We start from the raw sequence: 27,533 nt of genomic DNA on the forward strand, positions 1-27,533 counted from the left end.
GGCCCTTTAGCAGTGGAGTGAGAGGGGAAGACACACAGCAGATGTCTCATCCTGCACGTGACATGCTGCTGTGACGGACATATTCAGGGCGTTTCATCAGTGTTTGTGGAAGAAGAGGGGGAGCTGTGAGGCAAAGAAAAGTCATCGAAAGAGGCAGTCCCTAAGCTAAGTCTTAAAGGACTCGTGAAAAACTGGTGAGTCAGCCGGTGAAGGGAAGGACACTCAAGGCAGAGAGGACAGCGGAAGTCCAGAGCCGTGAGTGTGCGAGGGGTGTGTTACGGAGCCACAGGCACAGGCTCTGGAGCATCAGTGCAGTGTCACCAGGCAGTGGCAAGCGCCTCTAAAGGAGGCAACGAGGAGGAGGAGAGTGGGTCTTAGCCATCCATGTGCGTGGAGCTGGTTTCCTCAGAAAACAGCTAAGAATGGAAAGGACAAGTTCAGGTGGCATTTTAGACCACTGACGTAAGTATGGATGAGGAATCTGAAGAAGCCTGGAGACAATTATGCCCCAGTCTTCTGAGGAGCAGTGTTTTTTATTTTCGAGTGGGACTTTCACGCTGCCACCTCCTCTCCTGTCCCTACTGCAAGGTTTATAGGCCGGCAGAAGGGAGAACCTGGCTTAAGTAAAGGTAATCAGGTTTCTTTACTGCACAGCTTCTCGGGGCTGCTGTAGGCTAATGTTCATTCTGGATCGTCACAGCAGGCGTATGGTACACAGCCATCCTCAAAGCTATTTGACTCTAGAGTCCTTTTTTAATAGAAGTGTCTAACAACTGGTTCCAGCAAACAGCAATTTGGTAACTTCTAGACCAGGTAATAGCAAGAAGAAAGGGGTCTGAAATAAGGTATAGATGAAGGGAGGAAATAAGTTCTAATTGTATTTAGGAAATTACAAGCAAGACTTGATCTTGGGAAGTAAGGAAGAAGTAGGAGGCAGAGGCTGTACCCCCATCTGTGTGACTAAGTTTGGGTGGTGGTATCACTGAGTTTGGAAATAGGGGATAAAGAACTGAATTGGGGAAAAGACTTTAGTTCTGGACATGTTGAATTTTAAAGCACCTGTAGAATTCAGGAGACAAACTGGTAGATAACTGGACCTGCACGTGAAGACATGGAAAGATAAAAATTTCAATGTCATCAGCACTTAGCAGTCATTAAAATCATGAAAATGGATGAGATTTCAGAGAATTGTGAGTACTGACAACGTTTAAGTAATAAGCAGAGAAAGAATTCTGGGAAGGAGAGAGGAGATAGAGTTTCAAGAAGGAGGAAGTAGATGACAGTGTCATCCTTCAGAGAATGTAAGTGTCCATTGGATTTGGGCAGTTAGGTCCCCAGTGACCTTAGAGCAGTTCATTGAAGTGGTGGACGAGAAAGCCAGATGGCGATAAATTGAGGGTGTAGGGCTGCCTGTGGGGGCCAGGCGGGGCTAGTGAAGACAGTGGGAATAGGCTACTCTGAAGGAGTTTGGATGAAAAGAGAAAATAATTAGCAAAAAAGAACTTTTCAGAATGAGAAGTATTTATATTTTATATGTTGAAATGAAGGAACCGATGAAGGAGATCCTGAAGATGTCGATAATAATTTAGAGAACTGGGGAAACATGGACATAGGAATAAGAAAAAAACCTTGCACAGTATATAAAAATCACTTGTATCCTTCGAGTTGGATGGATACTGGTAAGTTTGGGAGGAAATAAAGGTAAGAAGAGATAGAAGTTAAATGAGTTTATACTGATAGCCTCAGTTTTCTTTGACACAGATTTTTCAGAGACACATATATACACATACATAATTACAGTTTTAAAATTCTTTCATAGTTACATGTTTTATTAATCATGTCTGAGAAAAGTCATTGATTTTCATTTTGTACAGCATTATCTTGTAAGGACAAGATACAGTGACAACTTCCAAGCTTTTTGCATATCAGAGCTGAAACTGAAAGTATCTCCATAATTGAATGTTCACTTCTTATTTGTAATCAGTTTATCCTTAGGAGGATACTTTCATAGTGTTTGCTCACAGATGAGTTTGGGCATTGCTATCACTCAATAATGTTAAGCATCTGTCAGGTTCTCTCCTGTACTATATATTAATTTTTTCTTCATTAAGCAAATATTTATTGGCAGCCTGTGGGAATAAGATACACCTAGGTCCTCTTTCCTTGGTATATTCACAAAAGCCTCTGAAACTAAATTTCCAAATCAGGCCATACTAAGGCCTGGCATAGTAAGTTTTCATCGTTAACAGTTTTTTTGTGTTTGTGGGGTTTTTTTGTTTTTGTTTTTTTGAAGCAAGGATAAGACACTGTCTTAACTCAGTAGTTGTCCATTGATGAATAAGTCAAAGAAGACACTGATGAAGCATGGTACTTTGAATACCCTTTCCACAGAATAGGTAACGGGCCGTCCTGAAACTCTGGTGAGATGCTTATCATTTTCAGATTTTGGAGTGGCAGAGAAAACCCTATTACACCTTGAATTATCACTAGAAACAGGAATTCAGCCAAATAAAAACAGTGCCTCTGCCTACTGAGGTTGTCAATTTCCATCTTAACAAAAGTGAACATTTCTCCTTTAGATTAAAATCAAGAAAAATCCCCTCTGTCCAGGATGCAATAATGGGGTACAAGAAAGAGGAAAGCTGAAGGTATTCCCTCTTTACACCTGAAGAGTGAATTCATTCTGATATCAAATATTTGTTATGATTCTGCTATGACCAGGTGCTTTATTGTGTTTAGAGATCAAGTTACCGTTCCTTCTTGGTAAGTAAGAAAAATCCATGTTTTAGGACTCTGAATAATAACTTTATATATTTTATATATATATTAAAAAAATATATATTATATATAATATATATTCCACCTATTCAACAAATTTGTAATTTTCATCATCTCTTACGAATGATGAACTGTATTTACTCTTTGGAAAGGGCTTATAGGGAATTAAAGTCTCCATATACTTTTCATATAAGACCATGGAAACCAAATTCTCAACTGGGAGCAAACTTAGGTTTTGCTATGAAGGTTTATGCTTGCCTGGCCTTAGAGTGGTAGGCCAGGAACTCAAGGTGGAGTTTTCTTCCTCTAAGTTACTTTCATTGATGCCACCCTGAAAACATTTGGAGGGAGTATTCTTTGAAATAGCTTTATCTCAGTAACCCTTTAAAAATGCTTCAGGGTATGGGGAACATAACTGTCAAAATGTTCAAGCAACTCTTGTTGATTTAAGTGTAATTGATCAGGAGCAATACAGGAAAGAGCTGGGGACAAAAGACAAAAGGCCCGAGGCTATTTCATGTATAGTTTTTGCTTATTGTACAAAACAGAGAAAGTTTCATACACTCACACAGCCAAGGTCCCCTACTGTTCTCTCCTTTTAGCATAAATAAAAGAGAGCTAGTTTCTCAATAGCAGCATTCTATCCTTAAGTGGGTACACAGTGATATTCTAATGGTCTCTGGAGCAGGGAATAATTCCGTGGCAGCTCTGACCTCCAGTCACCGGGCTCTCTGTAACTTAAGTCTTTCATGGCCAAGGACTATAATCATTATTTCGATTTCTATTTAGCATCTCAAAATTGAAAGGATTCCATGGACAACAAAACAGTAAGTGATTTCATGAAGTGTTTTAGTATGGATAAAGTAATAAACTATAAAAATACAAATCATCAGTAAAGCTTTTTCTTTCCGGAGAACTATATTCAGAAATTAATGCAAGCATCTAAGGTGCGCATGTGTATTTTTTCACCCGTGATCATGTTTGTGTGTGTGTGTGTGTGTGTGTGTGTGTGTGTGTGCATTCCACTGCTACAGGAGACATGCAAAATAACATCAGATTTGCTACTATATGAAGTACTGGTTTCTCCCAAGAACTGTGTGCTTGCAGGGTTCGTTCAGGAAGGTGAGTGCCCTACCACCGCATCGCAGTCATATCTCATTACCTTCGGCAGGAATACTTTACACTTTAACCTTACGTGCAGGCGTATTAAATTAGTATTACTCATCAGAACTTGCTAATTAATAAAACAAGCTGAATTAGCCACTGCAGAATCATATTTGGAAATTCAATGACAATTTTACATTTTTAATAAAGGCTCAGAAATATTATTGCAGAGCAGGTGGTACAGAAAACTGTGGTCAAATTTGACATTCATTAATAATTGAAGTGTGGAACGTGACAGGTGAAAATTGATATTGATTTCTTTCCTCTAATATTTGGAAGAGTTCTAAAAGCTAAATAAAATGAGATAACATGACATATCAAGTCTCACTGATTTCTTTGATCACCTCCTCCCCACATATCACTCCTTTGCCTACCATGTTTTGAATAATTCAATGCCCATAGTCTTTCCAGTTCAGTGCATTATAAAACACACTCAAGCTGGGTTTCAATCATATTAGACTGAAAGCTGAACTTTTTATGAAGGATTATTTAAAACAAAATGCGTCTTGAGCCCAACAGCCTTTGAAACCAAACAATCCTGGGAGTTCAGTGAGGAAATGTCAACACTGTGGAGAACTTTTGGATTCAGAAAATTCAGTAATCCTATTTGATGTATGTTAACCGTATCAATATTAACAACCTTCTGCTTGATTTCAGCACTGATTTGAGAGCTGAGTTACTGATTTGAGAGCTGAGTTAACTAGTTGTGAAAGCACTGAGAGAGTTAGTTGTTCTTGTGTTGAACTTGACCTGCCTCTGGGAATGCTCTCTGTTCTATCCATCTTGAAAAGCTTTATTCAAGTGCATTTCTCTGCCTTCCTTCTTCTCACCTGCACCCCTTGGGAAAACGAAAGATGCTCAAATATAGATGTTAACACTGCAGATGCTCTGTTTGGCAATGGTGTCTTTCAGCTTCCCAATAAAAAATTATATGGCTGATCACCCATTTGACTGAAAAGTGACTCATTTTACTGACAGATATCTGGATTGAGATGCCAAAAGAAATAGGTCATTTCAAATTTCCTTTTTAATTTGAAGTCATAGCTTTGTGTTGCAACACTACTTGTTCAAAAGTTAGATCATGAAGGTTCCTTCCTATGACCTCCAAATAATTAATCAAAATGTTCTTCATTTGGCTATATAAAAAGCAAGCAGAATATTCCTAATTATCAATCTTTCTCTTGAGTCATATAGTTCTTGTAATTCCAAGGAAGAGAAACTCAAATGTAGTGTTACAATAGCCAAGCATACCAGCACTGTTATCTAACCATTCAGCAATTTTCTCTGCCAAGTCACTCTGAACCTTAGACTAGTGAGAATGTCTTTTTAATTAATTTTTAAGGTTCTCCTCTTTTGAGTTAAAAAATGGTCACAATTTTATAAGTAAAATTAAAGAAAAAACACAAAATAGACCATCTGAGATATTTCCATTAGGCATTATATATATATATATAAATATAGATAATTTTAATATATATACATATATAAATGCGCTGGGATAAATCTCCATCTTCTGTGTCAGTCGGACATAGGTCCATTTTCTTAGGAATAGGGAACTCCTTTCACAATGGAAGTGAGGAAATTGGCTGGACCATCCTTCTTGAATATAATTCCATGAAGCCACCATTGAAGGTTGTCTGGATCTTGGTTCCTTCTAGCAATCTACTACTCCAACAGTGTGTAGTTCATCAAATTCAGGTCTTTCTGAAGCCAGGCTAGAAATACAAAGTGAGGTGGATGACTAAGGTAACTGACCAAAAAGGAGGAGGAAGAGAGCAAAACAATTTCTCAATTTCATTTTTTCCCATATTCTCTGTGCTTTACAAGGGAAAAAAATATTTCGGTCTGAGTTCCTTTCATTCTTAGCCATTGTTGGTTGAAAGTCTGAGAAAAAAAAAAAAAAAAAAGGTAAAAACGAAAATATGGAGTCCAGAATTCTGTTAGCTCTCTTGCATGCAATATCACAACTTAAAAGGCCTTCCAAAATGAAGGGATAAACTTTTAAAAATATAGCCCAATCTTTTCAATCTAAACAAGTAAACACTAAAAATATATTTTAGAAATCCAGCAAACACACTAACCACAGTCAAAGCAAAGAAAGGCTTATGGCTTACCAAATGACAGTGGCTGTCTACAAGAGAGAAAAAGAATACTCCAAACTTCTATCTGACCTGGCAGAGCTCAGCACAGCTACTATTCTTCTTTCCTAAAAGCAAGGCATAAAGAAATTGAATAAAACTTGCCAAAATGTCCCCCGCTGCCTCCAAAAGCAGATTAAAGAAGGGAATGTCCAGAAATCAGGATGAAGAAAACTACTTAGAGAAGCCCCTTCTCCTATCAGTGGACCACCAGGGTTTATCTGGGTAATAAAATGATAATAGGCCTTTTTGTCATCTTCTTTTTATAATTTATACATTTAAATTTCAGTTAACATTTAAAAAATATCCAATCAGAATGACAGGCATTTCCAGAAGTATCAGTTTTTTTAATCCTTACCCTTTTACAAATGTGAAAACTGAGGCTCAGTATAGCTGTCAAGAAATTTTCCTAAATCATTGAAGCTGTAAATTTGGGACCTAAGTCTAAATCAGTTTCTCATTTTATCTTGGCTATCTTCTTAAAATTCTGTTTAGGGACATGGGGAGAGAGAAGGGGAAGCTGGGACGAAGTGAGAGAGTGGCATGGACATACATACACTACCAAATGTAAACTAGATAGCTAGTGGGAAGCAGTCAAATAGCACAGGGAGATCAGCTCGGGGCTTTGTGACCACCTAGAGGGGTGGGATAGGGAGGGTGGGAGGGAGACGCAAAAAGGAGGGGATATGGGGATATATATATACGTATAGCTGATGCACTGTTATACAGCAGAGACTAACACAACATGGTAAAGCAATTATACTCCAATGAAGATGTTAAAAATATATATATGAAAGCTATACTATAAAATAGATACAGTGATAATATATCTGAGAGGTGGAATTATGGCTGTTTTTTAATCTATTTTTGGATTATTTGATTACTTGATTTCTCTATAAAGAATATGAATCCCTTGTGTAATAAAAGTGACTCAAAACCAAAAAACAAAACAAGAAAAAAAACCAATTCTGTTTAGGAAGAGAGGATAGAATGAAGGTTTGAGCATAGAAATCATCTAGAAATCACTGAAGATACTGGGCCTGTAGTGCAGTTTCACTTGTAGTGGGTTTGGCTTACATTCTTATGTTTAGTTTTATTTCTATACAACTATCAAAGAAAGAGAAAGAAGTTGGGTAATATTTGCATTTGCAACTAATCAAAGCAGAATTGCTTTTAGCTTTAACAAAAAGATCGTTTTGTGATCTCAGATTAACATCTTTATTCTTAAATGGAGCATAAATAACATTTATTGGCTAAGATTATTTGCAATAAACAAGACTGTTTACTGTTTACCACCTAGCAGATGACTATTTGTAAGTCTCACTGAGTATGCTAAAAGCTTATACTGAGCTCTCATTTTACCAGAGTGAATTTAAATTAACTTCAGCAGCCAGAATTAATGAAACCGGGTAAATGATGCAAAGATATTCCACAGGGTATTCTGTTTTAATTAGAGATACAAAATGTGAGTCATTAGAGGTTTTTAAAAATGTTGCACTCTATTACTTTCTCAGATTTTAAATCTAGGAATATAGATGAAAACTAAAAAATGTTAGCCACCTTAGTTCAGTTTTTAATGTATATCAGCTCTGAATTTATATTGAGTGAATAGTAAAGAGTCTGATTGAAGAACATAATCTGGAGGCATTCAGGTACAAGTCATAAGTTTTATTAGAAGTTGAGTATCTGTTAATTAGCAGGCAGCTATATAACTTAACTATAAAGCCACTACAATTCAAACATTGTAGCATTGCTACATGAATGAACACATATACAAATTAAACAGAAAAGAATATCCACAAATAGTTCTAAGTATGTCTGGGAAGTTTGATTGTGATAAAGTCAAGTTATAATCTTTAAAATTGATGCCTAGAAAAGTACACACCCATTGAAAACTAAAGTCTGTACCTCACACTACATACCAAAATAAATTACACCAGTTGCACATGTAAGAAGCTTGCAAGTTGCCACTTTATCCTAACAAGATGCGTCTTTTTTTTTTTTTTTTTAATAAATTTATTTATTTATTTATTTATTTTTGGCTGTGTTGGGTGTTCGTTTCTGTGCGAGGGCTTTCTCCAGTTGCGGCGAGCGGGGGCCCCTCTTCATCGCGGTGCGCGGGCCTCTCACTCTCGCGGCCTCTCTTGTTGCGGAGCACACGCTCCAGACGCGCAGGCTCAGTAGTTGTGGTTCACGGGCCCAATTGCTCCACGGCATGTGGGATCCTCCCAGACCAGGGCTCGAACCCGTGTCCCCTGCATCGGCAGGCAGACTCTCAACCACTGCGCCACCAGGGAAGCCCAAGATGCGTCTTTTACGAATGTTTTCTCTGACTCTGTGGCTTGTCTTTTCATTATCTTGATAGTGATTTTCACAGAGCAGAAATTTTCTATTTTAATGAAGTCTAGCTTATCAATTCTTTCTTTCATGGATTGTGCCTTTGGTGTTATATTTTAAAAGTCACTGCCATACCCAAAGTCATCTAGGTTTTCTCCTATGTTATCTTCTGGGAGTTTTACAGTTTTGTGTTTTACATTTAGGTCTGTGGTTCATTTTGACTTAATTTTTATGAAGGATATAAAGTCTGTGTCTAGTTTTTTTTTTTTTTTTTTTTTTTTTTTTTTTACTATGGACATCCAGTTGTTTCAGCACTATTTGATGAAAAGACGATCTTTGCTCCATTGGATTGCCTTTGTTCTTTTGCCAAAGATCAGTTGACTGTATTTATGTGGGTCTATTTTGGGGCTCTTTATTCTGTTCCATTGATCTATTTGTTCTTTCACCAATACCACCCTGTCTTGATTACTGCACCTTCATAATAAGTCCTCAAGCTGGGTAGTGTCATCCCTTCAACTTTGTCCTTCTTCAATGAGGTGATAGCTATTCTGGGTCTCTTGCCTCTTCATATGGACTTTAGAATCAGTTTGCCAATACCCATAAAATAACTTGCTGAGATTTTGATTGGGATCGCACAGAATTTCTATAGATTAAGTCGGAAAGAACTGACATTTTGATAATACCGAGTCTTCCTATTCATGAACATGCAATATCTCTCCATTTATTTAGTTATTCTTTGACTTCATTCATCACGGTTTTGTAGTTTTCCTCCTATAGAGGTTGTACTTATTTTATTAGATTTATACTGAAGTATTACATTTTTGGCAGTGCTATTGTAAATAGTGTGGGGTTTTTTTTAAACCTATTCCACTTGCTCATTATTGGTATATAGGAAAGCAATTGCCTTTTGTATATTAACCTTGGATCCTGCAACCTTGCTATAATCACTTACTAGTTACAGGAGTTTTGTGTCAACTCTTTAAGATTTTCTACATAGATGATCATGTCACCTGTGAACAAAGACAGCTTTATGTCTTCCTTCTCAATCTGTACACCGTTTATTTCCTTTTCTTGCCTTATTGCATTAGCAAGGACTTACAGCACAATACTGAAAAGTTATAATAAAGGAGAACATCCTTGCCTTGTGCTTAATCTTAGTGGGAAAGCATTGAGTTTCTCTCCAGTAAGTATGATGTTAGCTATTGGTTTTTTTGTAGATCGTATTTATCAAGTTAAGAAAGTCCCTCTCTATTCCTAGTTTACTGAGAGTTTTTCTCATGAGTACACACTGGATTTTGTCAAATGCTTCTTCCGCATGTATTTATATGTTTTTTTTTTTTGTCTTGGATGGATTATATTAATTAATTTTCCAATGTTGAACCAGCCTTACTTAACTGACACAAATCCCATTTGGTCATGGTATATAATTGTTTTTATACTTTTGTGGCGTCAACTTGTTAACATTTTGTTGAGAATCTCTGACACAATTCTTATCACATTTCTACTATAAAAGGTTTGGGAGTCTAACGAATTTAAGCTATTAATTAGTCTTATCAAATTGTGCTTTTTATTCAAAGATACACCATAGGAGAACCCTGAGGGAATGGATAGTGAACTGTAAGGCCTGAATTTACACTTCTTTTCTTCTTTATACCCTGAACCCGTCTCTCAACAAGTGTTTACGGCTGATGTTTATTTTTTTGGAAATTAGACATAGCCCACTCCATTCATTCATTCAACAGATTCTACAGCAGAAGGGAGGCTTCTAAGGAGGTAGTGTGTATTAGTGGGGCTGCAGGTTATTACAGGGAATCCAAGCAAGGCCTCATAATGGAGACGGTGATATTTGAGAAAAGACCTAAAAAAGTGAGTGGAATACTACAAAGCTACAGTAATCAAGACAATATGGTACTGGCACAAAAACAGAAACATAGATCAATGGAACAAGATAGAAAGCCCAGAGATAAACCCATGCACCTATGGTCAACTAATCTATGACAAAGGAGGCAAAGATATACAATGGAGAAAAGACAGTCTCTTCAATAAGTGGTGCTGGGAAAACTAGACAGCTACATGTAAAAGAATGAAATTAGAACACTCCCTAACACCATACACAAAAATAAACTCAAAATGGATTAGAGACCTAAATGTAAGACTGGACACTATAAAACTCTTAGAGGAAAACATAGGAAGAACACTCTTTGACATAAATCACAGCAAGATCTTTTTGGATCCACCTCCTAGAGTAATGGAAATAAAAACAAAAATAAACAAATGGCACCTAATGAAATTTCAAAGCTTTTGCACAGCAAAGGAAACCATAAACAAGACGAAAAGACAACCCTCAGAATGGGAGAAAATATTTGCAAACGAATCAACGGACAAAGGATTAATCTCCAAAATAGATAAACAGCTCATTCAGTTCAATATTAAAGAAACAAACACCCCAACCCAAAAATGGGCAGAAGACCTAAATAGACATTTCTCCAAAGAAGACCTACAGATGGCCACGAAGCAGATGAAAAGCTGCTCAACATCACTAATTATTAGAGAAATGCAAATCAAAACTACAATGAGGTATCACTTCACACCAGTTAGAATGGGCATCATCAGAAAATCTACAAACAACAAATGCTGGAGAGGGTGTGGAGAAAAGGGAACCCTCTTGCACTGTTGGTGGGAATGTAAATTGATACAGCCACTATGGAGAACAATATGGAGGTTCCTTCAAAAACTAAAAATAGAATTACCATATGATCCAGCAATCCCACTACTGGGCATATACCCAGAGAAAACCGTAATTCAAAAAGACACATGCACCCGAATGTTCATTGCAGCACTATTTACAATAGCCAGGTCATGGAAGCAACCTAAATGCCCATCAACAGACGAATGGATAAAGAAGATGTGGTACATACATACAATGGAATATTACTCAGCCATAAAAAGGAACGAAATTGAGTCATTTGTTGAGACGTGGATGGATCTAGAGACTGTCATACAGAGTGAAGTAAGTCAGAAAGAGAAAAACAAATATTGTATAGTAACGCATGTATGTGGAACCTAGAAAAATGGTACAGATGAGCCGGTTTGCAGGGCAGAAGTTGAGACACAGATGTAGAGAACAGACATATGGACACCAAGGGGGGAAAACTGCGGTGGGGTGGGGATGGTGGTGTGTTGAATTGGGCGATTGGGATTGACATGTATACACTGGTGTGTATAAAATTGATGACTAATAAGAACCTGCATTATAATAAAACAAACAAAACAACTAATACTAAACTTTCATTGGATTATTTGTATGGAAATATGTTAATATAAATGTTTCAGACATTACATGAAATTTCTAAAAATCTTATATGTTCTGGTATAATGTTATAAGTCATAATCCTAGTTATTACTTTAAAATGTGTATCTCAGAAATAACTAATTTTCTTGTCAACTGCATTATTATGAACTTTCATCAAATCTTTAACCGTGGTCATTTTTAAGTCTTTTGTCATTTACAGACAGTTCTGGGTGTACTCTGAGGCTTTTGCAAATATGTTCCTATAAAAGGGTTTCATCTTCAAGAAATTCATGGAAAAGACTCTGACAAGTACAGGTTTCTGGTAACTGACTGTACTACTGAACTGAATGAATAAGCATTTTCAGAACTCTAATGAAAAACTGACGAGCTCATAAAAGTGCTAACAAAAGAGCAAGATGAAAAAAAAAAATAATTACATGGGACGGAGTGAACTGATGAGGATGAGTATAATTTTTGTGACTTTCTGTTTTTTTTTTTTTATAAGATATGTGAGGTACATCCTTAACTTTTTTTTTTTTAATTTTATTTATTTATTTATTTATGGCTGTGTTGGGTCTTCATTTCTGTGCGAGGGCTTTCTCTAGTTGCAGCAAGTGGGGGCCACTCCTCATCGCGGTGCGCGGGCCCCTCACCATTGCGGCCTCTCCTGTCGCGGAGCACAGGCTCCAGACGCACAGCCTCAGCAATTGTGGCTCACGGGCCCAGCCGCTCCACGGCACGCGGGATCCTCCCAGACCAGGGCCCGAACCCGCGTCCCCCGCACTGGAAGGCAGACCCTCAACCACTGCGCCACCAGGGAAGCCCCATGACTTTCTGTTTGAATTTAAAAAAAAAACATCCCACAAGGACTCAGAGGCAAAGAATATACAAATCAATTTTCACTGCAAAGTAAAGGAGCTGTTACAGTGGAGGATTACTGGACTGAATGTCAATATTATGACATAGTATGAGTGTGTTTCATGTGTGGTAATTGCAATCATTGTTGCTTTTGTTGTGGTCATCCATGTACAATGCTTGGTGTCAGTCTATTTATCTCTTGTAAAAATAAAATACAGTGTGTGTGCGTGAAAAAATAAAAGTGAGTGAATAAGTACTGTAGATAGTAAAGAGAACAGCAATTCAGGTAAAGGGAACAGCAAGTGAAAATGTCTGCCTACTATACTTGTTGAACATCAAGGACTAAAGAGTATAAGGTGTTTGGAAAAGAGTGAGCAAGGAGTAGAGGAGATGAGATCAAATATATAATGTGGAGGGTAATCATGTAGCAACTTTCCAGCATTTTAAGAACTTCAGCTTCAACTATAATGAAGAGGAAGACACTGAAGTCACATAATTCTTCTGACTTAGATTCTCAAAGGGTTCTCCGGCCACTGTGTTAAGGACACATTTCAGAGGGATAATAATTAAGATGACAGACAACGAAATCTTAATCCTGAGTGATAATAGTGGAAAAATCGAGAAACTGTCAAATTCTGGTTCTATCTCAAAGATAGGGCCGACACATTTTGCTTCTGTATTGGATGTGAAAGGAGAGAGAAAGGAAAAAGTCAAAGATGAATCACATTTTGTAACTGAGCACCAGGAAGAATGGAGCTGCCCTTTTCTGCTTTGGAAAGTCTACAGGAAAAGCATGAGTGACTATGTGTGTATTTGATTGCAAGGTATATTAAGTTTGGGATGTCTATTAAATGACAAAACAGAGATATTCTGTTAGTAAGCAGTCTTGTTAGGTGGACCCAGTCCGTAAAGGACAACCATCAACCTACCTAATCTGCTCAGTTTGAAGACCCATAAAGGACTTTGGGGCATTAGTGTGAAGAGGGCTTCCTCTTGCGTTTGTGTGTATGTGTGTTATTTGCTTTGACACTGTGGTTAGGCTAAAGTAGCACTATTCTGGGCTTTCATCTTTGGCAACTTTTTTCTCACCAAGAAGCTTTTTTATTGGGTTGATGCCAAATGAGTATTTGCTTGATTCATGTCCTGATTCTTTAACTATTTTCCTAGTTTGGACAGCCACAGATTTGGTTAGTATTTGTTCATTTCACCCTTCAACATGGACACACTTGAAGCGAAGTGAACTCCCACCACACTGATGGTAGACTCCATCTGAGCATGCTCAAAAGAGCACAGAAGGTTGTCCACGGGGAGGGTACTATCAGAGGCTGATTGACAGTATCTGTGTTGTAGACCAACTTAAGGGCAAACACATACGGTTCTTACGCTTTCCTGCTCCTGATAATAGGCAATGGCAGGCTCTGGATCACAATGTTTGAACCCAGCAGGAATAGTTTTGCACTCTATGTGGCATGACTATGATAAGGGGTCTATATTTTATCTAGCATGTATCTTCTTTTTTATGCTACACAAATACAAGGCTGTCACTTTCTGAGACAATAAACTTTCTCTGGCTGTGACAGATTCAAAGCAGATGCCAAGTTAGAAACATTTCTGAATTAGGTGATTTGGGTTCCTTGACCAGGTGAAAAAAACAAAACAAAACTGTTTTTCTTCTTGGTTTCACATTTAAACAATATGAGTTAGTCTAAACTATATGACCAAAAAATAGAACTACTAAAATAACAGGCCCTTATCATTATTATTTTGATATAATAAATAATAGAGGGGTATTGTTTTACTAATAATTACCAGCATTTAGTAATGACAAGCCAAACATTAAGCCTTTAGGAAATTTGTGAACTCCTTCATTTCTTACAATAACTCTGTCAGATTGGTTACCAATATTTATCACCATTGATGAAGAAACTCAGTTTCAGAGGAAGACACTGAGGCACAGAGAGGTTAAATGTAACTTGTCCATAATTGCCCTAGCTGCTATGCTAGTCTGCTTCATCAACCACTATCACCACTATCACATTTCTTTAATTGGACTTTAGATTCAGATAAACAATTTTTCCTGGTTGCAAGGAAATCATTTAACAAGCCCAGATTGCAATGCTTGAAATGCAAGTCTGAGCCCAAATCTGAGAACCCTAAACCATGTGATCACTAAAAATACTGAGTATCAATTCTGAGCCTTCTAATATGAGTTTGCATTTAAAATAACAGGTCCTATTAGGAATAAGTGTACAAATGGCATTCTAGGAGGGAATATATCCAACAGGTGTTTTAAATTCCTTTAGTGGCAATGAAAAAGTATGAAGGCATTTCCTGCAATACTAAATGAGCTGATTTCCTTTTGGTGGGTAACCACTGAACTTTGTATACAAAACTTAACCTGAAAGTATTTTCTAAGTATCTTGCTATTACTCTACTCAAAGTTAGCCTTGTTATCTCCTTTAACAAACAAGAATGGTAAGACACAGTCTCAGTCAGTATAGTACGGATAAATCATTTGCAGTCTTGGGGAAACTTGTACCTTAACGAGTGTCTTCAATTTGGGGAAGACGGGAATTCACAATTGCCATTCTCTAAGCATATTATTGCCATATAAACTAACTCCAGCAAAAGAAAGCTATAGTTAGGTAGATCCTTTCATAAAGTGACGCAGTCACTCAGGAATACTTTATAACCTAAAACGACTGGACAGTCGGTAACCAATGAATTATCCTAATGCTGATTCATCTGAGAGGTCCTTTATTCCAATGACTTTCGCTGCTATCCTTCTCTTTTCCTTTTGGGATTAAGAACTATGCATAAAGTCTTACTTACTCTAAGGTTCACCTTGTACCTCTCCTGTCATACAACTCGTCACTTTCCACATCATATGCCACCAAATGCCAAAAAGAAATCTGAGTACTCTGCGGTCATGGCACAGGTATTTCTAAAGAGATGAACACCTGTTCAAAAATCACTAATCCGAGAATAAATATATGGGGAAATGAACTGGGGACATGACTGGAATCAGCTGAAACTGTGAGAGGCCAACAGAGCAGATATGTGTGCCTGTATGTGCCTTACAGAATAATGTTCTCTATGAGAAAAAATGCTTTATTGCCCCAAACTTTAATCCAATTAATATCTGGGAATATATTTCAAGACCACTTTTATATATGTGTATGTACATAATGTTAGCATTGTATATTATTTGTGTTATGTTCTCCCTTCTATTCATGGGACTATGTTGCCTTTAAAGTTTAACCTTTCTTGTTGATTTTGCACATGGATGAAGGTTCACACAGTAAGATAAGTTCAAGGATTTCTTTCTCCAATATCATTGATATGAATTCCTATTACTTAATTTCTTTTTGATAGATTTTCAGATGACAGTCCAAGATAGTTCTGCCAATGGAAATCACAGGACTACCAAATATGGAAAAGACTTTGGAACACTTACAGTGTGTTTTCATGGTCTGCATCAGAATTCTACAGAAGGCTTTTGGCTGAATTGGCAGTGAAATGAGAATGGAAAGTTAGTGTATCAGTTACTTTTCAGTGTGGTATTTTTTCTTTTCTACTATTCTACTATGTATTAGAAAGTATGTAAAAATCAGGAGAAGAGAAATGGTTAAGAAAAAATATGATCTGTCATGTTAAAGACATTCGGCACTTACCTAGACTCACAGGTAACATGAGAGAACATGAGAGCTGGCTTGTGAGAGCTAACCTTGTTCCAATTCCCTCACTGTCTTGATGAAAAGCTTTGAGGCTCAAAGAAGGAAGTGACCCTGCCAGAAGCATACCATGAATCAGTGATGAAAGGGAGACTCCTTGGCTTCTGTAGAGCCATGCCTCTGTGCACAAGGTATTAAAGAAGCATTAATTAAATGCCCCTTTACCTAACAACGTGGAGCTTAATCATAAGGTTTGGGCTTCTTGTCTCTTCTTTTCTTTTGCTTTCTCTTTTACATCCTTGGGGTCCTTAGTTTTCAGTTGCTCTCTCTTTTTTTTTTAAATTAATAGCTACTTTATTTTATTTATTTATTTATTTATTTATTTATGGCTGTGTTGGGTCTTCATTTCTGTGCGAGGGCTTTCTCTAGTTGTGGCAAGCGTGGGCCACTCCTCATCGCGGTGCGCGGGCCTTTCCCTATCACGGCCCCTCCCGTTGCAGGGCACAGGCTGCAGATGCGCAGGCTCAGTAGTTGTGGCTCACGGGCCCTGTTGCTCCGCGGCATGTGGGATCTTCCCAGACCAGGGCTCGAACCCGTGTCCCCTGCATTGGCAGGCAGATTCTTAACCACCGTGCCACCAGGGAAGCCCCTTTAGTTGCTCTCTTGAACTGGATTTACAAGACATTTATTTTCACTAGCCCTTATTGTTTTGGATTGTAGGTTGAATTTTTACGAAGTTGGGGAAGGATACTGAACTGCCAAAAGTTATCAGATTATTGGCAAAGATATAAAAATAATTATAATGCCAATTTCCCTGGGTATTCCCCGTGTACTTTAGGGGTAAAAATAGTATTTGTAAAGTGATTTCAAAATGTGCAAATATTACCTGTGGGTCATAACCTACTGGTTAAGAGCACTAACTCTGAAATTAATTTGCCTGGATCTTTTTTCCCCAGCTCCACCACTTATTAGTGGTGGGACTTCAGGAGTGTTACTTCTTTGTGTTTCGCTTCCTCTTTGAAAAACAAGGGCTTAATAACCTCACCCATTTTACAGAGCTGTGGCGTGGAGTTAATACAGGTAGAGTGCTTAGGAATCCATGCCACTCTTAAGGCTTTTAAAATCAATCTTACTATTTTTGTTACTACTATTATTATTTTGTTAGCTGTCCTTGAAAAAGTTTGCCAGCAGTACTCACTTGCTTTTCTTTTTGTTGTATATTCTCTACATCCCACTTAAGCGTTCTACCAAACACGAAAAGGCTCTTTTCAGATATTTTACACCTTTTTACTTGTTTGTCACAGCAAAAGTAAAAGGAGTGTGGCTCCCCTTGATCGAACAAACCAGAACTTTGGTTTTCTCCCATTCATACACATTGGTGAACAGATGTGAAAAAACGACTCCATGGGGCTTTCAGTCTGGAGCCAAACATCCAGGCTCTGTGTAACTCGACACTATTATGCACACATATTGTTCCCTTAGGACCCAAAAGAATCTCAGCTAAGCCCATCATTATTTCAGGAATATGAAGAATGCTTTTTGTGAAGTAGTTGAACATAACAGAAATACAAGAAAAGGCCGAGGTGTTTCGTATCACAACTTTTTGAGAAATGCTCAGAGCTCTAAGATGTAGCTGACAATTCCCCCATCAGCTAATGCTTTCAAAATTACCATAAATTTCACCATAAATACATTTTTTCAGCAATGGCAATAACGCGGTGACTATACCGCTCAATTCCTCACAGTGTCAGCATTAAATGCATTAAAAGGGTAAGTTAAAATATCTGTCTGATTGCTTCTGACATAACCCCGAGATCTCTTTTATTTCTGTACTCCATCAATTATAATGTGGAACATTAACACAAATTATTTCTAAACACTAACAAGCAATGTAGCAACAAGTGGCAGACAATCAAGGGGAATTTTGCCATAGCACGGTGCTGATTTTGTTACAAGCAGGAATGCAAACCCAAAGGATGTAATTTAGAGGAAACTCTGTCCTGTCTATTCTCTAGGAACTAGAACAAGGAGACTGAGAGAAGATGATTCTGGGTAAATCAAACCGTTTTCTCCTAATTACAGCTGAATAATAGGGAGCAAACTCCCATGGAAGGCTGTGACCTGCTTGGAAGAAAGCTAGGAGGTTGCCCTGGCTAGGGTCTTTCATATACAGTTATTCAAGCTCAGACTTGATCATCTGTCAGGGATGCTACAGTAGGGAGAGTTTTGCCATAGCTGTGAGACTCAGAAAGATCACTTCCAACTCTAAAACCTACAATTTTAATTTAATCACCAACACCAGCCATCATTAAGAGCGACCTCAAATAACTCCAAATCTGTTCATCTACTCACATATTCTTTACACAGTCAACAGGCCTCGAGTGATTACTACATGCCAGGCACAGTTCTAAGAAACAGAATAAGGGATAAGAAAGGTAACAACCTCTGTCATTGTGGGACTTGAGTTCTTTGGGAAGAAGTTCATCTAAATACAAAGAGACACCAAAGATAATATTTGTTTTTATTATCATTCTGTGAAAGAAGTAAGGTAATCTGATAAATTGGGACTAAGTTAGGCTAGTAGGACAATCAAGGAAAAAATATCTATAAGAGATGAGTGCCAAAGAATAGAAAGGAATCATTTATGGACAATTTTTCTGGAAATAATATTTCCAAAACATGGGAACAGCAAATACAAAGGCCCTGAGGCAAGATGAAGCTTAACTACAGTCAAGGAACAAAGAGAAGCTAAAAGGTTAGGTCAGGAGATAACCACACAAATTTACACCAGCTGGTCCCTAACTTCAAGTCTACGTGGATATATTCTTGAGGTGAGTTAGACATATATATCATCCAAAAAACAAAAAAAAGTTGACTCCAAAATTACCCTGGAAATTCTGAGTGAGACTCTTTACAAAGGCACAACCATATTAAAGATCACAGCCATCATTCTCCAAACTCCACTCTGGCCATCACTTGCAGGCATTTAACGGGGGTGTTTAATATCCTTTCTAAAATATTGGGCAGGAAGAACAAACATCCTAGCATGTCTGCACCGTGCACCTAGGGTCTCACAATTGAAAAGTAGCTGGAGCTCACTCTGCTGATGGCTTTTCCGGTTTTTTTTTTTTTTTACCTTTTATTAAGAGTCCCATCTCTTTTAAGAACTGGGATATATTTTTTGAGGGAAATAAACTATAGGAAAATTCAACTGACAGCGATCATACTGTGCTTGACTTTTCTGTTCTTTGCTACATTTATTTGTTGAGACAAACGTCTGTTCTTAGCCTTTTTGTAATGGCTCTGTTAAATAGAATGGACACAGAGTACACTGCACATACTTAAAGAACACAATTTAAGTTCTGAAATATGCATATACCCATGGAACTGCCAACACAATCAAGAAAAGGAACATATCCATCACTTGCAAGTGTTTTTATGCCTCATTCATAAAGCCCCTTTTTTCCCCTCACATTCCACCCTTCCACACCCCCAAGTGACCACTGATATGCTTTCTATCGTTAGAGATGTGTTTGCAGTTTTCTAGAAATTTATATAAATGGATTCACACAGTGAGGACTCTTTTATCTGGCTTCTTTCACTCAATGTAATCATTTTGAGAGTAACTCATATTTTTGTGGGTATCAATAGTTTATCACTTTGTTTTGCTGAGTAGTGTTTCACTGTATGAGTATACCACAGTATGTTTATTCATTCGCCTGTTGATGGGTGCTCGAGGTTGTTACAATTCTGTCTATTAAAAATAAACATGCTATGATGATCCACGTACAAGTCTTTGTATGAACATATGCTTTCATTTTTCTTGCATAAATATCTAGGTGCAGAAAGGCTGGATCATACGGTAGGTGTATGTTCAACTTATAAAGAAACAGCCAAACTGTTGACTGAAGTGACTGTACCATTTTCCTTCCCACTAGCAGTGCAAAAGACTTCCAGTTCCTACACTGCCTCACCAATACTTGGTGTGCTTGGACTTTTCTAATTTTAGCCATTCAATAGGTGTGTAGTGGCATCTCCTGGGGCTTTCATTTTCATTTAGATAATAATTCATTACATTGAGCAACTTCATGTGCTTATTTGCATCCATACACCTCCTTGGCAGGATCTCTTTTTAAATATTTTACCCATATTGTTAATTTTTTAAAAATTTTCTAATTACTGAGTTTTGAGAGTTCTATACGTGTTAGAGACACAAGTCTTTTCAGGTATATAATTTGTACATATTTTCTTCCAACCTGTGGCTTTTCTTTTATTAATAATGGCTTCCAAAGATGAAACCCGATTTATCACTTTTTTTCATTTATGGATCTTGTTTTTGGTGTCATCTCTAGGAAATCTTCGCTTAAACAAAGGTCAAAAAGATTCTGTCCAAGTTTTAGAGATTTATGTTTTGATCTACATTTAGTTAATTCTTTATATGGTGTGAAGTAGGGATCAAAGGTCATACTTTTGCATATGGCTATCTATGCACAATATCCGTGTGCTATATGTTTCCAGCACCATTTGTCAGGAAGACTATCCTTTCTGCTCAAAACTGGCTTTGCACCTCTGTTGAAAAATCAATTGTCCTTATATGTGTGGATATGTTTCTGGGATCTACATTCTATTTGACTGACGTATTATATCTGACTCTTGGTTATAATATATTCTTTCACTGATGTCTTTTCACTTGCTTATGTAAATAGTCTCCCAGTAATATAGCCTTACCATTTGACTGGACATACCTAGGTATACCTGAAATGCATTTGATAAATCGATGGATCTTGCACTCAAACTAGGGTTACTTTCCAAAAACACTTAGAATGTTAAGGTGTAAAAACGATGTATTCTACAGCCTTCCTGCCTCAACCAAGTGTATGTTAACACATCCCCACGAGCTATTTTGCGTGTGTATGGGGCTGTAGAGTCTGGGGAGTATGAGAGTAGTATGTGCTGTCTATCCCAAAACATCATCATACGAGGCAAAGGAAACATTAAGGAAATAGATAGGAATAGTCAAATGCCAAATGTTAAAATATTTCTCATTCGTTTTTAATATTTACATTGAGATAAATAAGCAAATTATTATAAAATAAAATACAAAACTTTAGAGAATATTTCAAAATGCTCTTTTTTGCCAGATGCAACAAGACACTAGGAATAAATAGAGGAATTTTCTGGAACCAGCTTGTCTTTCCTTTTTTTATCACCATCGAGTGATGGGGTTGTATTTTATTCAGTCTATTGTACATGTGGGTGTGAATAAGATGGAACTTGTCTCAAAAAGAGAAATGAGCAAAGAATATATGTTGTCAACTTGTCTAAAACATTTTTTCATGTTCTGACTCATTTTTCCTTGTATTGGCATTTCAAGGGATTTCGCTTTTTAATTTGACTATTAAAAAACCTTGATAACTTCAGTGACATCCCATGAAGATAATATAAACAACTGTAATGGAAAATGAAAAGATGATAATAGCAACCAGCACTGTGATATTTCTTGTCAGTGTTCTTTACTATTTAGAATAGTAACAAATCCCATATTAATTTGACTTTTTGACCTTTGGCCTTTACTTTGGTGGAAGAAGTTCCTTTCACTTTGCTTATTATCTGTTTGCAATGAAACACAATTAATGACCATACTTTGATATGATCATCTTAGAGTTGTATAGAGGGAGGATAGTTATGCAACTATTTATATATCTATGGGTTCAAGGAAGTTTAAAGGCTTGATATTTGAATCCTGTGGAATGTAGCCTCCTTTCCCACAGGGAAATGAACATATACATGTACTTAATATAGTTTAAAATAAAGCAACACCTGTTCGTAGAGGCACCTTCTATTCCAGGCATGTTTAGGTATAGGGAAGGGGAACAAGAGCTATAAAACATAATTCTTGTCTATAAGGAGTTTACAGTTTAGGGGGGTTGAGGGCACTCAGTGACTCAACGGGGATGAGCCTGATGCAGGTGGCTACGAGGTCACTCTTGGATGAACTCTGCTTTAGGAAAGACCAGCCTACTCTTATTCTGGTAAACTCTTTAATGTGGTGTCCAATAAACCTGAATATCAAGCTCAAACGCCACTTTAGAAATGTTTCCAGGGGTGCTAACAGCCAACAAGTTAATATGATTCCTACACACTTGACACAACTCACCAGAGGTCTTGAATTTGGTGAGCATATTGACCTCCTTTAAGAAAGATCACCATTGAAACTTGGAATGCTAAGTTCTAAGAGAATGGAGTAAGTAATAAGTGATATTCAGGTTCAGAGGTGGAAGAGAAAAGAGGTCTCACCTTGAGTAGAACATTTTGTTGGATTCTCCAAAGTGGCAAACAATAAGGAGAACACTAACCAACTAAGACTCTGAATAAGTTGAGAAATAAGATGAAAGCCTAAGATGGAGATCAAAATGTCCCCTAGATTGAAGGATACACTTATGCTGAAAGGGAAGCTATTGAAAAAGGTGTAGAAAATGCTAAATATTTCACAAAAAATTTATTAGAACTAATAAAACAACTTAGCAAAGTTTGTTTGCAGAATATGAAATCAACATATACGCATCACTTGCATTTCTGCACATTAACAATGAACAATCCGAAAAAGAAATTAGGAGAACAATTCCATTTACAATAGCATCAAAAAGAATAAAATACTTAGGAATAAGCTTAACCAAAGACATGAAAGACTTGTACGCTGAAAACTACAGTGTTACTGAAAGAAATTAAGGAAGACATAAATAAATGGAAAGACATCTCATGTTCATGAACTATTGTTAAAATGTCCATATTACACAAAACTATCTACAGATTTAATGCAATGCCTATCAAAATCCCCTATTTTTGCAGAAATAGAAGAAACGACTCCAAAATTGATATGTAACCACAAAGGACCCTCAATAACCAAAGCAAACTTGAAGACCTCACACTTTCTTTTGAAGTGAAGTTTTCTTGTTATTGTGGGTTAAAAATCCAAAGTCCTAAATGTCCATAAATTATCCTCCTAAATTTACATTTTGGTTCATTCTCAGTGACAGGGCTTACAGTGCCTGAGTGGCATTGGGGGCTCCTTCAATATCTCTAGCTTGGACTCCTGTCACTGACATGGTGTGGGTATCTCAGAGCCTTGGCTCTTTTACCAGTTGATCAAGTCCCGCATGAACCATGCTCAGAAGGGCCCCACGCTTGCTTGCTTTCATGCTCTGCTATTGCTGTCTTGAAATTCTTAATGATTTTATCTTTGAACTTACGTTTCGTAAGTAAAGTTTATGGGACAATAAAATATACGCATGAGCAGAGGAGACGTGCAATATGTGTGACTGCCACCATTCCTGCTGCCCCATTCACATCTAGTTTTCACCCTGCTTATGGTATGCTTTCCATGACATGCTTATTTGGTACCCATTTGGAGTCTTACTGAGTTCCACCAGAATTCTGTGCTACTGGTCACATCCAAGACTAAGTGAAGGTGTTAACAGCTCCGGGAGGCCATGCTTTCCATTTGAATCGGAACTTACTTCTAACACAGAAAGAAAGCAGTTGTTTTTTAAGAAACAAGAATGTCCAAGGAATCTTATCATATACTTTCTTACTCGTGTCACTTCCCAATATTAGCCAAACACTTCTGCTGAAAAAGATGACATATATGAAAAAGAGAAGAGAGAACAACCCATAGAACCCATTTAGGGCTCACCCTCATCCAGTATGATGTCATCTTATCTCGATTCTATCTGAAAAAAGAATTTACTTGGGCACATTCACAGGTTCCAGGTGAACATGAATTTGGGGAGGACACTATGCACCCCAGTGCAAATACTTTCAACAACACTTTTTCTTTGCAGTTTGAACAAGAGGCACTATATTTTCATTTTGCACTGGAGCCCACACATTATGTCACTTTTTACTGTTAGAGCCCATGTTGGAAAAAGGGGCTTCATGAGACAGCCAAGTGAGTCTGTCAACTGAATTCTAGAATTATCCAGACTTACCCACTTTGTTGCAGCAAGTTGGTTCCAGGCAAACCCATGTGAAAGGGGCATGTCCACAGTGGAGCAGAGAACTTTTGTCTCTCTATCACCAGACTCACTCCCAAGATGAAGGAAAGAAGAGCTTAGCAAAGCATGGCCAGTTACTCTTCCTAACTTTGCCAGTCAAGTAGGTCACCTCACCCAGCCAGTGTCAGTGAATATAAGAGCAGGGAGGTTAAAAGTTATACTAATCTAATTCCCTTCATATGGAGGTACCGTTAGGAACGAGAAGGGAAATTGTCACTAATGCTTCCCTGTTTTTTTCAATCTCTTAACCCACTCAACTATGCCTTTAAGCCTGTAATTAACGGAATATCGCTCTCCCTTCAGGAAAAAGAATAGACCTTTATCAGGACAGTCCTGCTCACACTTTTATAGGGCTACTCATTTGAGTGGCCTCCGGGAACTGCTGGTGGACGACTTAAGAGTTTCATCCCAGAAGTCTCCGATATGGGTGAGAAATTGCATTAATTTAAGCTAACTCCAGGGCTACTCATATCCAATGATCAGAAACAACTCTTTGTTCTACCAGCCATCCACAGCACAGCTAACCACAGAAAGTTGATGAGGTTAAATGACACACTAAGGTTAAATACATAAAAGCATCCAGTAATACAATTCAGAAATCATAGAAATGTTGCAAATTTGGAAGTACACCTTTGCCAGTATCAAATTCTTCACAGAGAAATTAAAAGGGCACACATTAAATGCTCTTATGAATTAAGGTCCCAAAGTATTAAAGTCCAATTTTGAAATCAAGTTTCCTTGTTACTGTGGGTTAAAAATCCAAAGTCCTAAATGTCCATAAACAATCCTCCCAAATGTACATTTGGTTCATTCTCAGTGACAGGGCTTTCATTGCCTGAATGGGACTGAGGGCTCCTTCAGTATCTGTAGCTTGGACTTCTGTCACTGACACGGGTGTGGGTCTCTTAGGGCCTTGGCTGTTTTATCAGTTTATCAAGTCTCTCATGAACCATGCTTTTAAAGAGTCTAAAGAGTTACTAAGATACAATTTGATTTTACAGCACTATCCCCAAAATTTAAAAACAATCTCAAAAGCAAGCCAATCCCCCACTCCTAGAAGAGTGAAACTAGGCACATTTTTGTTCCCAGAATCCAGTACAGAATTTGACCAAAGAACATAGCAGAAACTCAATGGCATTTGAGAGAAAGATAAAGTCTCTTTCGTTTTAGCCTCACTAGGATGTCCATTAGTCTATGCCCTTTATTTGAAATTTCTGACCTGCGAACTTCGAACCAGGAGGAATCTTCGAAGCCTGACGTTGATTTGTCACTATGAATTTGCCATGTGCAGTGCACAGCCCTGTGCATCTGTCACACATGGACTCTTGAGTTATCCTTCCTCCTTGATGACATTGTGGTTCACACTGCAGTACTGAACTGATTATGGCTTCTGTCGAGTGACATTACACCTCCAGTTCTGATGCGTAGATTTGGCAGTCCTATGCTGCCATGGCCATTTTCACTGCCTCCTGCTATGGAACTGCATAGACCAAAGGCGGCTGCCTTTAAGAGAACATTTCTTTCTCCAACATAATGGACAAATCCAGTGTCAGCTTGGGTCCACATGTAAAGGGAGTCACTTGAGCCTACGGTAGACCATATGTGTCAATGCCAACAAGTTCTACAAAACATGTTTTCCTTACAATTGAGTCTTTGTCTCAGTCAAGCCTGCTTGGGAAAAACTGTACCTGAAGAGTAAGGCAAGGTGGACGGCAGCCTGAGACTTTCCTGCCCTGTAAACTCCTGCACACTCTCAAGTCAAGTGCCAGGTAAAGGTCTCTGTATACTAAAGACCCTCCAGGTGCCTTATTCATTCCGCTCCAGGTATTGCTCAGTCACCTACAACTCCCTAACGCCCCTTTTTTTATGTCAGACTTTTACTTAAGTGGCTCTAAAGAAACAGCCACTCTCCCACGCCATAAGCTGCAGCCATCAGCCAAAATCAAAGTATCTTACGTCTGGTATAGTGGGTTAGATGGTGGCCCCCAAAAGGATATATCCATGTCCTAATCCTTGACTGTTACCTCGTTTGAAAAAAAAGGTTTTGCAAATTTCATTAAGGATCTTGAGATGGGATTTCCATCCTATATTATCTGGATGGGTCCTAAATAGAATGACAATTGTCCTTATTATACAAGAAGGGCAGAGGGACATTTGAGACAGACAAAAGAGAAGATACAGACACAGAAAGGGGGTGATGTGAAGACAGAGACAAAAACTGAGTGATGTGGCCTCAAGCCAAGGAAGCTGGCAACCACCAGAAGCTGAAAGAGGCAGGGATAGAATCTCCCCTAGAGCATCTGTAGGGAGAGCAGCCTTGCTGACACCTTGATATCACACTTCTGGCCTCTACAACTGTGAGATAGTAAATTTCTATTGTGTTAAGCCTCCAAGTTAATTAGTCTCCCAGCAAGCACGGAGGACACTTATACAGCATGCATTAAACCTTTTCTAGGCTTCAGCAGTTTACTGCACAAACCTAAATATTTTCAAACAGTCAAAGGTCTCAACTTCCCACCATACATTAAAGACCAAGGCACTAGACTACCTTCCTTGGCAGTACCAAAATATTTTCCACATGGACATTTTCCTCTCCAAAATGTCTGCTCCTTTCTTTTTATTTCTCAGTGTTCCCAGGTAATGCACCAAATGTTAGGGTCTTTTAATTACCTTCCAGCAAGTACAATGCCTTAATTCCATTTGGTTTGGAATAAATTAGGAAATAAGAGAAAAGAGAAAAGACGGAGGGCCGAATACTCCTGTTACTGTTGAGAACCCTGGCTTGAGGGTTTCAAGTGAATCCAGTTTCAATGAAATGATCACATAACAGAACCCCAGAATTGGGGAGATTTACTAACTAGTAATACGCAGAATGAGAGAAACAGAAGACACTCACTCACACTCTCAAGGGAGAGAACAGAATTAGTCAAGGCAAGCATGCTCACTTAATTCTTTTCAAGCTTTCTATATAAGACACTTGATCACCCTGGGGCAGAGTCAGTAAAGAAGCAGGGCTGAAATGTCCCTAAGAGCTCTCTTGACAGGACTGAAACATCAGGAGCAGGAAAGGAACATTCCCTCACTCCCCACCACCACCACCCCCAGCAGTAAAAAATGATCATCCACATTGACAATGTAAAAGAAATCAGAAACTACGCTAACTCTGATTCACTCTCAGTATACCAACAGCTAATCAGGAGCCTTGTGCAAAAGCATCTTGATTAGTTGCTAATAAAAC

General features: G+C 38.0%; 1 long non-coding RNA gene across 16 annotated transcripts in view; it reads right to left on the minus strand.

Annotated features, from left to right (window-relative positions):
- LOC132374897 (uncharacterized) overlaps nucleotides 1-27,533 on the minus strand; it is a 105,202-nt gene that overhangs the window by 19,519 nt on the left and 58,150 nt on the right. Inside the window, exons 10-11 of one of the 16 annotated variants that reach the window (XR_009505803.1) lie at nucleotides 6,057-6,148; nucleotides 1,817-5,657 (exon numbers count right to left, since the gene is read on the minus strand). The exons of 12 other annotated variants lie outside the window; for them this stretch is intronic. This is a non-coding gene — a long non-coding RNA (uncharacterized LOC132374897). 3 more of the 16 variants (XR_009505805.1, XR_009505817.1, XR_009505819.1) reach the window with 3 other exon arrangements.

This window comes from Balaenoptera ricei, chromosome 1 (assembly GCF_028023285.1).
Source record: "Balaenoptera ricei isolate mBalRic1 chromosome 1, mBalRic1.hap2, whole genome shotgun sequence".
Classification (NCBI taxonomy): Eukaryota; Metazoa; Chordata; class Mammalia; order Artiodactyla; family Balaenopteridae; genus Balaenoptera; species Balaenoptera ricei.